A 15,761-nucleotide genomic window follows, 5' to 3' on the forward strand; every position below is an offset into this window, starting at 1 on the left:
ATACACATGAAAGGTCTTCACCAATTACAGAGATTGCCCATAAGTATAGTGTGGGAGCATTTAAGGCTGAGAGAAGCCTGATTTGGATGGTTTCGAGATATATTCAATCTGTTAACTTAGATGTGCTCAATTGCTTTACATATGCTTACAAATGCAATTTTACATCATTTCTTGTTGTTTCAGGTCAGAACTGACTTGGTTTCAAGATATTGATGAATTGTAATGTATTCTTTCAAATACACATGTAAGGTCTTCACCTATTACAGAGATTGCCCTTAAGTATAGTGTGGGAGCATTTCAGGCTGTGAGAAGCTTGATTTGGTAGGTTTTGCTATATCTTCACTCTGAAAACAAAGAAGTGCCTGACTGCATTACAATTGCTTACAAATGTAATTTTACATCATTTCTTGTTGTTTCAGGTCAGAACTGACTTGGTTTCAAGATTTTGATGAATTGTATTGTATTCTTTCAAGTACACATGTAAAGTCCTCACCTATAACAGAGATTGCACTTAAGCATAGTGAGGGAGCATTTCAGGCTGTGAGAAGCTTGATTTGGTAGGTTTTGCTATATCTTCACTCTGAAAACTTAGAAGTGCCTGACTGCATTACATTAGCTTACAATTGTAAGTTTACAACATTTCTAGTTGTTTCAGGTCAGAACTGACTTGTTTTCAAGATATTGATGAATTGTAATATATTCTTTCAAATAAACATGTATGGTCTTCACTTATGACAGAGAAGGCCCTTAAGTATAGTGTGGGAGCATATCAGGCTGAGAGAAGCCTGATTTGGATGGTTTCGAGATATATTCAATCTGTTAACTTAGATGTGCTCAATTGCTTTACATATGCTTACAAATGCAATTTTACATCATTTCTTGTTGTTTCAGGTCAGAACTGACTTGGTTTCAAGATATTGATGAATTGTAATGTATTCTTTCAAATACACATGTAAGGTCTTCACCTATTACAGAGATTGCCCTTAAGTATAGTGTGGGAGCATTTCAGGCTGTGAGAAGCTTGATTTGGTAGGTTTTGCTATATCTTCACTCTGAAAACAAAGAAGTGACTGACTGCATTACAATTGCTTACAAATGTAATTTTACATCATTTCTTGTTGTTTCAGGTCAGAACTGACTTGGTTTCAAGATTTTGATGAATTGTATTGTATTCTTTCAAGTACACATGTAAAGTCCTCACCTATAACAGAGATTGCACTTAAGCATAGTGAGGGAGCATTTCAGGCTGTGAGAAGCTTGATTTGGTAGGTTTTGCTATATCTTCACTCTGAAAACTTAGAAGTGCCTGACTGCATTACATTAGCTTACAATTGTAAGTTTACAACATTTCTAGTTGTTTCAGGTCAGAACTGACTTGGTTTCAAGATTTTGATGAATTGTAATGTTTTCTTGAAAATACACATGTAAGGTCTTCACCTATTACAGAGATTGCCCTTAAGTATAGTGTGGGAGCATTTAAGGCTGTGAGAAGCTTGATTTGGTAGGTTTTGCTATATCTTCACTCTGAAAACTTAGAAGTGCCTGACTGCATTACATTAGCTTACAATTGTAAGTATACAACATTTCTAGTTGTTTCAGGTCAGAACTGACTTGTTTTCAAGATATTGATGAATTGTAATATATTCTATCAAATACACATGTAAGGTCTTCACCTATGACAGAGAATGCCCTTAAGTATAGTGTGGGAGCATATCAGGCTGAGAGAAGCCTGATTTGGATGGTTTCGAGATATATTCAATCTGTAAACTCAAGTGCATTACATATGCTTACAAATGTAAGTTTACAATATTTCCTGTTGTTTCAGGTCAGAACATACTTGGTTTCACGATTTTGATGAATTGTATTGTTCTCTTGAAAATACACATGAAAGGTCTTCACCAATTACAGAGATTGCCCATAAGTATAGTGTGGGAGCATTTAAGGCTGAGAGAAGCCTGATTTGGATGGTTTCGAGATATATTCAATCTGTTAACTTAGATGTGCTCAATTGCTTTACATATGCTTACAAATGCAATTTTACATCATTTCTTGTTGTTTCAGGTCAGAACTGACTTGGTTTCAAGATATTGATGAATTGTAATGTATTCTTTCAAATACACATGTAAGGTCTTCACCTATTACAGAGATTGCCCTTAAGTATAGTGTGGGAGCATTTCAGGCTGTGAGAAGCTTGATTTGGTAGGTTTTGCTATATCTTCACTCTGAAAACAAAGAAGTGCCTGACTGCATTACAATTGCTTACAAATGTAATTTTACATCATTTCTTGTTGTTTCAGGTCAGAACTGACTTGGTTTCAAGATTTTGATGAATTGTATTGTATTCTTTCAAGTACACATGTAAAGTCCTCACCTATAACAGAGATTGCACTTAAGCATAGTGAGGGAGCATTTCAGGCTGTGAGAAGCTTGATTTGGTAGGTTTTGCTATATCTTCACTCTGAAAACTTAGAAGTGCCTGACTGCATTACATTAGCTTACAATTGTAAGTTTACAACATTTCTAGTTGTTTCAGGTCAGAACTGACTTGTTTTCAAGATATTGATGAATTGTAATATATTCTTTCAAATAAACATGTATGGTCTTCACTTATGACAGAGAAGGCCCTTAAGTATAGTGTGGGAGCATATCAGGCTGAGAGAAGCCTGATTTGGATGGTTTCGAGATATATTCAATCTGTTAACTTAGATGTGCTCAATTGCTTTACATATGCTTACAAATGCAATTTTACATCATTTCTTGTTGTTTCAGGTCAGAACTGACTTGGTTTCAAGATATTGATGAATTGTAATGTATTCTTTCAAATACACATGTAAAGGTCTTCACCTATGACAGAGAATGCCCTTAAGTATAGTGTGGGAGCATTTCAGGATGTGAGAAGCTTGATTTGGTAGGTTTTGCTATATCTTCACTCTGAAAACTTAGAAGTGCCTGACTGCATTACATTAGCTTACAATTGTAAGAATACAACATTTCTAGTTGTTTCAGGTCAGAACTGACTTGTTTTCAAGATATTGATGAATTGTAATGTATTCTTTCAAATACACATGTAAAGTCCTCACCTATGATAGAGAATGCCCTTAAGTATAGTGTGGGAGTATTTCAGGATGTGAGAAGCTTGATTTGGTAGGATTTGCAATATCTTCACTCTGTAAACTTAGATGTGCTCAACTGCATTACATATGCTTACAAATGTAAGTTTACAATATTTCTTGTTGTTTCAGGTCAGAACTGACTTGGTTTCAAGATTTTGATGAATTGTAATGTTTTCTTGAAAATACACATGTAAGGTTTCACCTATTACAGAGATTGCCCTTAAGTTTAGTGTGGGAGCATTTAAGGCTATGAGAAGCTTGATTTGGTAGGTTTTGCTATATCTTCACTCTGAAAACTTAGAAGTGCCTGACTGCATTACATTAGCTTACAATTGTAATTTTACATCATTTCTTGTTGTTTTAGGTCAGAACTGATTTGTTTTTAAGATTTTGATGAATTGTAATGTTCTCTTGAAAATACACATGTAAAGGTCTTCACCTATGACAGAGAATGCCCTTAAGTATAGTGTGGGAGCATTTCAGGCTGTGAGAAGCTTGATTTGGATGGTTTCGAGATATATTCAAGCTGTTAACGTAGATGTGCTCAATTGCTTTACATATGCTTACAAATGCAATTTTACATCATTTCTTGTTGTTTCAGGTCAGAACTGACTTGGTTTCAAGATATTGATGAATTGTAATGTATTCTTTCAAATACACATGTAAAGTCCTCACCTATATCAGATAATGCACTTAAGTATAGTGTGGGAGCATTTCAGGATGTGAGAAGCTTGATTTGGTAGGATTTGCAATATCTTCACTCTGTAAAACTTAGATGTGCTCAACTGCATTACATATGCTTACAAATGTAAGTTTACAATATTTCTTGTTGTTTCAGGTCAGAACTGACTTGGTTTCAAGATTTTGATGAATTGTAATGTTTTCTTGAAAATACACATGTAAGGTTTCACCTATTACAGAGATTGCCCTTAAGTTTAGTGTGGGAGCATTTAAGGCTATGAGAAGCTTGATTTGGTAGGTTTTGCTATATCTTCACTCTGAAAACGTAGAAGTGCCTGACTGCATTACATTAGCTTACAATTGTAATTTTACATCATTTCTTGTTGTTTTAGGTCAGAACTGATTTGTTTTTAAGATTTTGATGAATTGTAATGTTCTCTTGAAAATACACATGTAAAGGTCTTCACCTTTGACAGAGAATGCCCTTAAGTATAGTGTGGGAGCATTTCAGGCTGTGAGAAGCTTGATTTGGATGGTTTCGAGATATATTCAATCTGTTAACGTAGATGTGCTCAATTGCTTTACATATGCTTACAAATGCAATTTTACATCATTTCTTGTTGTTTCAGGTCAGAACTGACTTGGTTTCAAGATATTGATGAATTGTAATGTATTCTTTCAAATACACATGTAAAGTCCTCACTTATATCAGGTAATGCACTTAAGTATAGTGTGGGAGCATTTCAGGATGTGAGAAGCTTGATTTGGTAGGATTTGCAATATCTTCACTCTGTAAAACTTAGATGTGCTCAACTGCATTACATATGCTTACAAATGCAATTTTACATCATTTCTTGTTGTTTCAGGTCAGAACTGACTTGGTTTCAAGATATTGATGAATTGTAATGTATTCTTTCAAATACACATGTAAAGTCCTCACCTATATCAGATAATGCACTTAAGTATAGTGTGGGAGCATTTCAGGATGTGAGAAGCTTGATTTGGTAGGATTTGCAATATCTTCACTCTGTAAAACTTAGATGTGCTCAACTGCATTACATATGCTTACAAATGTAAGTTTACAATATTTCTTGTTGTTTCAGGTCAGAACTGACTTGGTTTCAAGATTTTGATGAATTGTAATGTTTTCTTGAAAATACACATGTAAGGTCTTCACCTATAACAGAGATTGCACTTAAGCATAGTGAGGGAGCATTTCAGGCTGTGAGAAGCTTGATTTGGTAGGTTTTGCTATATCTTCACTCTGAAAACTTAGAAGTGCCTGACTGCATTACATTAGCTTACAATTGTAAGTTTACAACATTTCTAGTTGTTTCAGGTCAGAACTGACTTGGTTTCAAGATTTTGATGAATTGTAATGTTTTCTTGAAAATACACATGTAAGGTCTTCACCTATTACAGAGATTGCCCTTAAGTATAGTGTGGGAGCATTTAAGGCTGTGAGAAGCTTGATTTGGTAGGTTTTGCTATATCTTCACTCTGAAAACTTAGAAGTGCCTGACTGCATTACATTAGCTTACAATTGTAAGTATACAACATTTCTAGTTGTTTCAGGTCAGAACTGACTTGTTTTCAAGATATTGATGAATTGTAATATATTCTATCAAATACACATGTAAGGTCTTCACCTATGACAGAGAATGCCCTTAAGTATAGTGTGGGAGCATATCAGGCTGAGAGAAGCCTGATTTGGATGGTTTCGAGATATATTCAATCTGTAAACTCAAGTGCATTACATATGCTTACAAATGTAAGTTTACAATATTTCCTGTTGTTTCAGGTCAGAACATACTTGGTTTCACGATTTTGATGAATTGTAATGTTCTCTTGAAAATACACATGTAAGGTCTTCACCAATTACAGAGATTGCCCATAAGTATAGTGTGGGAGAATTTAAGGCTGAGAGAAGCCTGATTTGGATGGTTTCGAGATATATTCAATCTGTTAACGTAGATGTGCTCAATTGCTTTACATATGCTTACAAATGCAATTTTACATCATTTCTTGTTGTTTCAGGTCAGAACTGACTTGGTTTCAAGATATTGATGAATTGTAATGTATTCTTTCAAATACACATGTAAAGTCCTCACCTATATCAGATAATGCACTTAAGTATAGTGTGGGAGCATTTCAGGATGTGAGAAGCTTGATTTGGTAGGATTTGCAATATCTTCACTCTGTAAAACTTAGATGTGCTCAACTGCATTACATATGCTTACAAATGTAAGTTTACAATATTTCTTGTTGTTTCAGGTCAGAACTGACTTGGTTTCAAGATTTTGATGAATTGTAATGTTTTCTTGAAAATACACATGTAAGGTTTCACCTATTACAGAGATTGCCCTTAAGTTTAGTGTGGGAGCATTTAAGGCTATGAGAAGCTTGATTTGGTAGGTTTTGCTATATCTTCACTCTGAAAACGTAGAAGTGCCTGACTGCATTACATTAGCTTACAATTGTAATTTTACATCATTTCTTGTTGTTTTAGGTCAGAACTGATTTGTTTTTAAGATTTTGATGAATTGTAATGTTCTCTTGAAAATACACATGTAAAGGTCTTCACCTTTGACAGAGAATGCCCTTAAGTATAGTGTGGGAGCATTTCAGGCTGTGAGAAGCTTGATTTGGATGGTTTCGAGATATATTCAATCTGTTAACGTAGATGTGCTCAATTGCTTTACATATGCTTACAAATGCAATTTTACATCATTTCTTGTTGTTTCAGGTCAGAACTGACTTGGTTTCAAGATATTGATGAATTGTAATGTATTCTTTCAAATACACATGTAAAGTCCTCACTTATATCAGGTAATGCACTTAAGTATAGTGTGGGAGCATTTCAGGATGTGAGAAGCTTGATTTGGTAGGATTTGCAATATCTTCACTCTGTAAAACTTAGATGTGCTCAACTGCATTACATATGCTTACAAATGCAATTTTACATCATTTCTTGTTGTTTCAGGTCAGAACTGACTTGGTTTCAAGATATTGATGAATTGTAATGTATTCTTTCAAATACACATGTAAAGTCCTCACCTATATCAGATAATGCACTTAAGTATAGTGTGGGAGCATTTCAGGATGTGAGAAGCTTGATTTGGTAGGATTTGCAATATCTTCACTCTGTAAAACTTAGATGTGCTCAACTGCATTACATATGCTTACAAATGTAAGTTTACAATATTTCTTGTTGTTTCAGGTCAGAACTGACTTGGTTTCAAGATTTTGATGAATTGTAATGTTTTCTTGATAATACACATGTAAGGTCTTCACCTATAACAGAGATTGCACTTAAGCATAGTGAGGGAGTATTTCAGGCTGTGAGAAGCTTGATTTGGTAGGTTTTGCTATATCTTCACTCTGAAAACTTAGAAGTGCCTGACTGCATTACATTAGCTTACAATTGTAAGTTTACAACATTTCTAGTTGTTTCAGGTCAGAACTGACTTGGTTTCAAGATTTTGATGAATTGTAATGTTTTCTTGAAAATACACATGTAAGGTCTTCACCTATTACAGAGATTGCCCTTAAGTATAGTGTGGGAGCATTTAAGGCTGTGAGAAGCTTGATTTGGTAGGTTTTGCTATATCTTCACTCTGAAAACTTAGAAGTGCCTGACTGCATTACATTAGCTTACAATTGTAAGTATACAACATTTCTAGTTGTTTCAGGTCAGAACTGACTTGTTTTCAAGATATTGATGAATTGTAATATATTCTATCAAATACACATGTAAGGTCTTCACCTATGACAGAGAATGCCCTTAAGTATAGTGTGGGAGCATATCAGGCTGAGAGAAGCCTGATTTGGATGGTTTCGAGATATATTCAATCTGTAAACTCAAGTGCATTACATATGCTTACAAATGTAAGTTTACAATATTTCCTGTTGTTTCAGGTCAGAACATACTTGGTTTCACGATTTTGATGAATTGTAATGTTCTCTTGAAAATACACATGTAAGGTCTTCACCAATTACAGAGATTGCCCATAAGTATAGTGTGGGAGCATTTAAGGCTGAGAGAAGCCTGATTTGGATGGTTTCGAGATATATTCAATCTGTTAACTTAGATGTGCTCAATTGCTTTACATATGCTTACAAATGCAATTTTACATCATTTCTTGTTGTTTCAGGTCAGAACTGACTTGGTTTCAAGATATTGATGAATTGTAATGTATTCTTTCAAATACACATGTAAGGTCTTCACCTATTACAGAGATTGCCCTTAAGTATAGTGTGGGAGCATTTCAGGCTGTGAGAAGCTTGATTTGGTAGGTTTTGCTATATCTTCACTCTGAAAACAAAGAAGTGCCTGACTGCATTACAATTGCTTACAAATGTAATTTTACATCATTTCTTGTTGTTTCAGGTCAGAACTGACTTGGTTTCAAGATTTTGATGAATTGTATTGTATTCTTTCAAGTACACATGTAAAGTCCTCACCTATAACAGAGATTGCACTTAAGCATAGTGAGGGAGCATTTCAGGCTGTGAGAAGCTTGATTTGGTAGGTTTTGCTATATCTTCACTCTGAAAACTTAGAAGTGCCTGACTGCATTACATTAGCTTACAATTGTAAGTTTACAACATTTCTAGTTGTTTCAGGTCAGAACTGACTTGTTTTCAAGATATTGATGAATTGTAATATATTCTTTCAAATAAACATGTATGGTCTTCACTTATGACAGAGAAGGCCCTTAAGTATAGTGTGGGAGCATATCAGGCTGAGAGAAGCCTGATTTGGATGGTTTCGAGATATATTCAATCTGTTAACTTAGATGTGCTCAATTGCTTTACATATGCTTACAAATGCAATTTTACATCATTTCTTGTTGTTTCAGGTCAGAACTGACTTGGTTTCAAGATATTGATGAATTGTAATGTATTCTTTCAAATACACATGTAAAGGTCTTCACCTATGACAGAGAATGCCCTTAAGTATAGTGTGGGAGCATTTCAGGATGTGAGAAGCTTGATTTGGTAGGTTTTGCTATATCTTCACTCTGAAAACTTAGAAGTGCCTGACTGCATTACATTAGCTTACAATTGTAAGAATACAACATTTCTAGTTGTTTCAGGTCAGAACTGACTTGTTTTCAAGATATTGATGAATTGTAATATATTCTTTCAAATACACATGTAAAGTCCTCACCTATGATAGAGAATGCCCTTAAGTATAGTGTGGGAGTATTTCAGGATGTGAGAAGCTTGATTTGGTAGGATTTGCAATATCTTCACTCTGTAAACTTAGATGTGCTCAACTGCATTACATATGCTTACAAATGTAAGTTTACAATATTTCTTGTTGTTTCAGGTCAGAACTGACTTGGTTTCAAGATTTTGATGAATTGTAATGTTTTCTTGAAAATACACATGTAAGGTCTTCACCTATTACAGAGATTGCCCTTAAGTATAGTGTGGGAGCAATTCAGGCTGTGAGAAGCTTGATTTGGTAGGATTTGCAAATTCTTCACTCTGTAAACTTAGATGTGCTCAACTGCATTACATATGCTTACAAATGTAAGGTTACAATATTTCTTGTTGTTTTAGGACAGAACTGACTTAGTTTCAAGATTTTGATGAATTGTAATGTTTTCTTGAAAATACACATGTAAAGGTCTTCACCTGTGACAGAGAATGCCCTTAGGTATAGTGTGGGAGCATTTCAGGCTGTGAGAAGCTTGATTTGGTAGGTTTAGAGATATATTCAATCTGTTTACTTAAAAGTGCTCAACAGCATTACATATGCTTACAAATGCAATTTTACAACATTTCTTGTTGTTTCAGGTCAGAACTGACTTGGTTTCAAGATTTTGATGAATTGTAATGTTCTCTTGAAAATACACATGTAAAGGTCTTCACCTATTACAGAGATTGCCCTTAAGTATAGTGTGGGAGCATTTAAGGCTGTGAGAAGCTTGATTTGGTAGGTTTTGCTATATCTTCACTCTGAAAACTTAGAAGTGCCTGACTGCATTACATTAGCTTACAATTGTAAGTATACAACATTTCTAGTTGTTTCAGGTCAGAACTGACTTGTTTTCAAGATATTGATGAATTGTAATATATTCTATCAAATACACATGTAAGGTCTTCACCTATGACAGAGAATGCCCTTAAGTATAGTGTGGGAGCATATCAGGCTGAGAGAAGCCTGATTTGGATGGTTTCGAGATATATTCAATCTGTAAACTCAAGTGCATTACATATGCTTACAAATGTAAGTTTACAATATTTCCTGTTGTTTCAGGTCAGAACATACTTGGTTTCACGATTTTGATGAATTGTAATGTTCTCTTGAAAATACACATGTAAGGTCTTCACCAATTACAGAGATTGCCCATAAGTATAGCGTGGGAGCATTTAAGGCTGAGAGAAGCCTGATTTGGATGGTTTCGAGATATATTCAATCTGTTTACTTAGATGTGCTCAATTGCTTTACATATGCTTACAAATGCAATTTTACATCATTTCTTGTTGTTTCAGGTCAGAACTGACTTGGTTTCAATATATTGATGAATTGTAATGTACTCTTTCAAATACACATGTAAAGTCCTAACCTATATCAGATAATGCACTTAAGTATAGTGTGGGAGCATTTCAGGATGTGAGAAGCTTGATTTGGTAGGATTTGCAATATCTTCACTCTGTAAACTTAGATGTGCTCAACTGCATTAAATATGCTTACAAATGTAAGTTTACAATATTTCTTGTTGTTTCAGGTCAGAACTGACTTGGTTTCAAGATTTTGATGAATTGTAATGTTTTCTTTAAAATACACATGTAAGGTCTTCACCTATTACAGAGATTACCCTTAAGTATAGTGTGGGAGCATTTCAGGCTGTGAGAAGCTTGATTTGGTAGGTTTTGCTATATCTTCACTCTGAAAACAAAGAAGTGCCTGACTGCATTACAATTGCTTAGAAATGTAATTTTACATCATTTCTTGTTGTTTCAGGTCAGAACTGACTTGGTTTCAAGATTTTGATGAATTGTATTGTATTCTTTCAAGTACACATGTAAAGTCCTCACCTATAACAGAGATTGCACTTAAGCATAGTGAGGGAGCATTTCAGGCTGTGAGAAGCTTGATTTGGTAGGATTTGCAATATCTTCACTCTGTAAACTTAGATGTGCTCAACTGCATTACATATGCATACAAATGTAAGTGTAAGATGTAAGATGTAAAATGTAAGATTTAAGATGTAAGATGTAAAATGTAAGATGAATTGTAATGTTCTCTTGAAAATACACATGTAAAGGTCTTCACCTATGACAGAGAATGCCCTTAAGTATAGTGTGGGAGCATTTAAGGCTATGAGAAGCTTGATTTGGTAGGTTTTGCTATATCTTCACTCTGAAAACTTAGAAGTGCCTGACTGCATTACATTAGCTTACAATTGTAAGAATACAACATTTCTAGTTGATTCAGGTCAGAACTGACTTGTTTTCAAGATATTGATGAATTGTAATATATTCTTTCAAATACACATGTAAAGTCCTCACCTATGATAGAGAATGCCCTTAAGTATAGTGTGGGAGTATTTCAGGATGTGAGAAGCTTGATTTGGTAGGATTTGCAATATCTTCACTCTGTAAACTTAGATGTGCTCAACTGCATTACATATGCTTACAAATGTAAGTTTACAATATTTCTTGTTGTTTCAGGTCAGAACTGACTTGGTTTCAAGATTTTGATGAATTGTAATGTTTTCTTGAAAATACACATGTAAGGTCTTCACCTATTACAGAGATTGCCCTTAAGTATAGTGTGGGAGCATTTAAGGCTGTGAGAAGCTTGATTTGGTAGGTTTTGCTATATCTTCACTCTGAAAACTTAGAAGTGCCTGACTGCATTACATTAGCTTACAATTGTAATTTTACAACATTTCTAGTTGTTTCAGGTCAGAACTGATTTGTTTTTAAGATTTTGATGAATTGTAATGTTCTCTTGAAAATACACATGTAAGGTCTTCACCTATTACAGAGAATGCCATTAAGTATAGTGTGGGAGCATTTCAGGCTGTGAGAAGCCTGATTTGGATGGTTTCGAGATATATTCAATCTGTTAACGTAGATGTGCTCAATTGCTTTACATATGCTTACAAATGCAATTTTAAATCATTTCTTGTTGTTTCAGGTCAGAACTGACTTGGTTTCAAGATATTGATGAATTGTAATGTATTCTTTCAAATACACATGTAAAGTCCTAACCTATATCAGATAATGCACTTAAGTATAGTGTGGGAGCATTTCAGGATGTGCGAAGCTTGATTTGGTAGGATTTGCAATATCTTCACTCTGTAAAACTTAGATGTGCTCAACTGCATTACATATGCCTACAAATGTAAGTTTACAATATTTCTTGTTGTTTCAGGTCAGAATTGACTTGGTTTCAAGATTTTGATGAATTGTAACGTTTTCTTGAAAATACACATGTAAGGTCTTCACCTATTACAGAGATTGCCCTTAATTATAGTGTGGTAGCATTTCAGGCTGTGTGAAGCTTGATTTGGTAGGTTTAGAAATATAATCAATCTGTAAACTCAAGTGCATTACATATGCTTACAAATGTAAGTTTACAATATTTCCTGTTGTTTCAGGTCAGAACATACTTGGTTTCAAGATTTTGATGAATTGTAATATATTCTATCAAATACACATGTACGGTCTTCACCTATGACAGAGAATGCCCTTAAGTATAGTGTGGGAGAATATCAGGGTGAGAGAAGCCTGATTTGGATGATTTCGAGATGTATTCAATCTGTTAACGTAGATGTGCTCAATTGCTTTACATATGCTTACAAATGCAATTTTACATCATTTCTTCTTGTTTCAGGTCAGAACTGACTTGGTTTCAAGATGTTGATGAATTGTAATGTATTCTTTCAAATACACATGTAAAGTCCTCACCTATAACAGGGAATGCACTTAAGTATAGTGTGGGAGCATTTCAGGATGTGAGAAGCTTGATTTGGTAGGATTTGCAATATCTTCACTCTGTAAACTTAGATGTGCTCAACAGCATTACATATGCTTACAAATGTAAGTTTACAACATTTCTAGTTGTTTCAGGTCAGAACTGACTTGTTTTCAAGATATTGATGAATTGTAATGTTTTCTTGAAAATACACATGTAAGGTTTCACCTATTACAGAGATTGCCCTTAAGTTCAGTGTGGGAGCATTTCAGGCTGTGAGAAGCTTGATTTGGTAGGTTTTGCTATATCTTCACTCTGAAAACAAAGAAGTGCCTGACTGCATTACAATTGCTTACAAATGTAATTTTACATCATTTCTTGTTGTTTCAGGTCAGAACTGACTTGGTTTCAAGATTTTGATGAATTGTATTGTATTCTTTCAAGTACACATGTAAAGTCCTCACCTATAACAGAGATTGCACTTAAGCATAGTGAGGGAGCATTTCAGGCTGTGAGAATCTTGATTTGGTAGGTTTTGCTATATCTTCACTCTGAAAACTTAGAAGTGCCTGACTGCATTACATTAGCTTACAATTGTAAGTTTACAACATTTCTAGTTGTTTCAGGTCAGAACTGACTTGTTTTCAAGATATTGATGAATTGTAATATATTCTTTCAAATACACATGTAAGGTCTTCACCTATGGACAGAGAATGCCTTTAAGTATAGTGTTTGAGCATATCAGGCTGAGAGAAGCCTGATTTGGATGGTTTCGAGATATATTCAATCTGTTAACTTAGATGTGCTCAATTGCTTTACATATGCTTACAAATGCAATTTTACATCATTTCTTGTTGTTTCAGGTCAGAACTGACTTGGTTTCAAGATATTGATGAATTGTAATGTATTCTTTCAAATACACATGTAAAGTCCTAACCTATATCAGATAATGCACTTAAGTATAGTGTGGGAGCATTTCAGGATGTGAGAAGCTTGATTTGGTAGGATTTGCAATATCTTCACTCTGTAAACTTAGATGTGCTCAACTGCATTACATATGCATACAAATGTAAGTGTAAGATGTAAGATGTAAAATGTAAGATGTAAGATGTAAGATGTAAAATGTAAGATGAATTGTAATGTTCTCTTGAAAATACACATGTAAAGGTCTTCACCTATGACAGAGAATGCCCTTAAGTATAGTGTGGGAGCATTTAAGGCTATGAGAAGATTGATTTGGTAGGTTTTGCTATATCTTCACTCTGAAAACTTAGAAGTGCCTGACTGCATTACATTAGCTTACAATTGTAAGAATACAACATTTCTAGTTGTTTCAGGTCAGAACTGACTTGTTTTCAAGATATTGATGAATTGTAATATATTCTTTCAAATACACATGTAAAGTCCTCACCTATGATAGAGAATGCCCTTAAGTATAGTGTGGGAGTATTTCAGGATGTGAGAAGCTTGATTTGGTAGGTTTTGCAATATCTTCACTCTGTAAACTTAGATGTGCTCAACTGCATTACATATGCTTACAAATGTAAGTTTACAATATTTCTTGTTGTTTCAGGTCAGAACTGACTTGGTTTCAAGATTTTGATGAATTGTAATGTTTTCTTGAAAATACACATGTAAGGTCTTCACCTATTACAGAGATTGCCCTTAAGTATAGTGTGGGAGCATTTTAGGCTGTGAGAAGCTTGATTTGGTAGGTTTTGCTATATCTTCACTCTGTAAACTTAGATGTGCTCAACTGCATTACATATGCTTACAAATGTAAGTTTACAATATTTCTTGTTGTTTCAGGTCAGAACTGACTTGGTTTCAAGATTTTGATGAATTGTAATGTTTTCTTGAAAATACACATGTAAGGTCTTCACCTATTACAGAGATTGCCCTTAAGTATAGTGTGGGAGCATTTCAGGCTGTGAGAAGCCTGATTTGGATGGTTTCGAGATATATTCAATCTGTTAACGTAGATGTGCTCAATTGCTTTACATATGCTTACAAATGCAATTTTAAATCATTTCTTGTTGTTTCAGGTCAGAACTGACTTGGTTTCAAGATATTGATGAATTGTAATGTATTCTTTCAAATACACATGTAAAGTCCTAACCTATATCAGATAATGCACTTAAGTATAGTGTGGGAGCATTTCAGGATGTGCGAAGCTTGATTTGGTAGGATTTGCAATATCTTCACTCTGTAAAACTTAGATGTGCTCAACTGCATTACATATGCCTACAAATGTAAGTTTACAATATTTCTTGTTGTTTCAGGTCAGAATTGACTTGGTTTCAAGATTTTGATGAATTGTAATGTTTTCTTGAAAATACACATGTAAGGTCTTCACCTATTACAGAGATTGCCCTTAATTATAGTGTGGTAGCATTTCAGGCTGTGTGAAGCTTGATTTGGTAGGTTTAGAAATATATTCAATCTGTAAACTCAAGTGCATTACATATGCTTACAAATGTAAGTTTACAATATTTCCTGTTGTTTCAGGTCAGAACATACTTGGTTTCAAGATTTTGATGAATTGTAATATATTCTATCAAATACACATGTACGGTCTTCACCTATGACAGAGAATGCCCTTAAGTATAGTGTGGGAGAATATCAGGGTGAGAGAAGCCTGATTTGGATGATTTCGAGATGTATTCAATCTGTTAACGTAGATGTGCTCAATTGCTTTACATATGCTTACAAATGCAATTTTACATCATTTCTTGTTGTTTCAGGTCAGAACTGACTTGGTTTCAAGATGTTGATGAATTGTAATGTATTCTTTCAAATACACATGTAAAGTCCTCACCTATAACAGGGAATGCACTTAAGTATAGTGTGGGAGCATTTCAGGATGTGAGAAGCTTGATTTGGTAGGATTTGCAATATCTTCACTCTGTAAACTTAGATGTGCTCAACAGCATTACATATGCTTACAAATGTAAGTTTACAACATTTCTAGTTGTTTCAGGTCAGAACTGACTTGTTTTCAAGATATTGATGAATTGTAATATATT

This window comes from Amia ocellicauda, unplaced genomic scaffold (assembly GCF_036373705.1).
Source record: "Amia ocellicauda isolate fAmiCal2 unplaced genomic scaffold, fAmiCal2.hap1 HAP1_SCAFFOLD_76, whole genome shotgun sequence".
NCBI classification, from domain to species: Eukaryota; Metazoa; Chordata; class Actinopteri; order Amiiformes; family Amiidae; genus Amia; species Amia ocellicauda.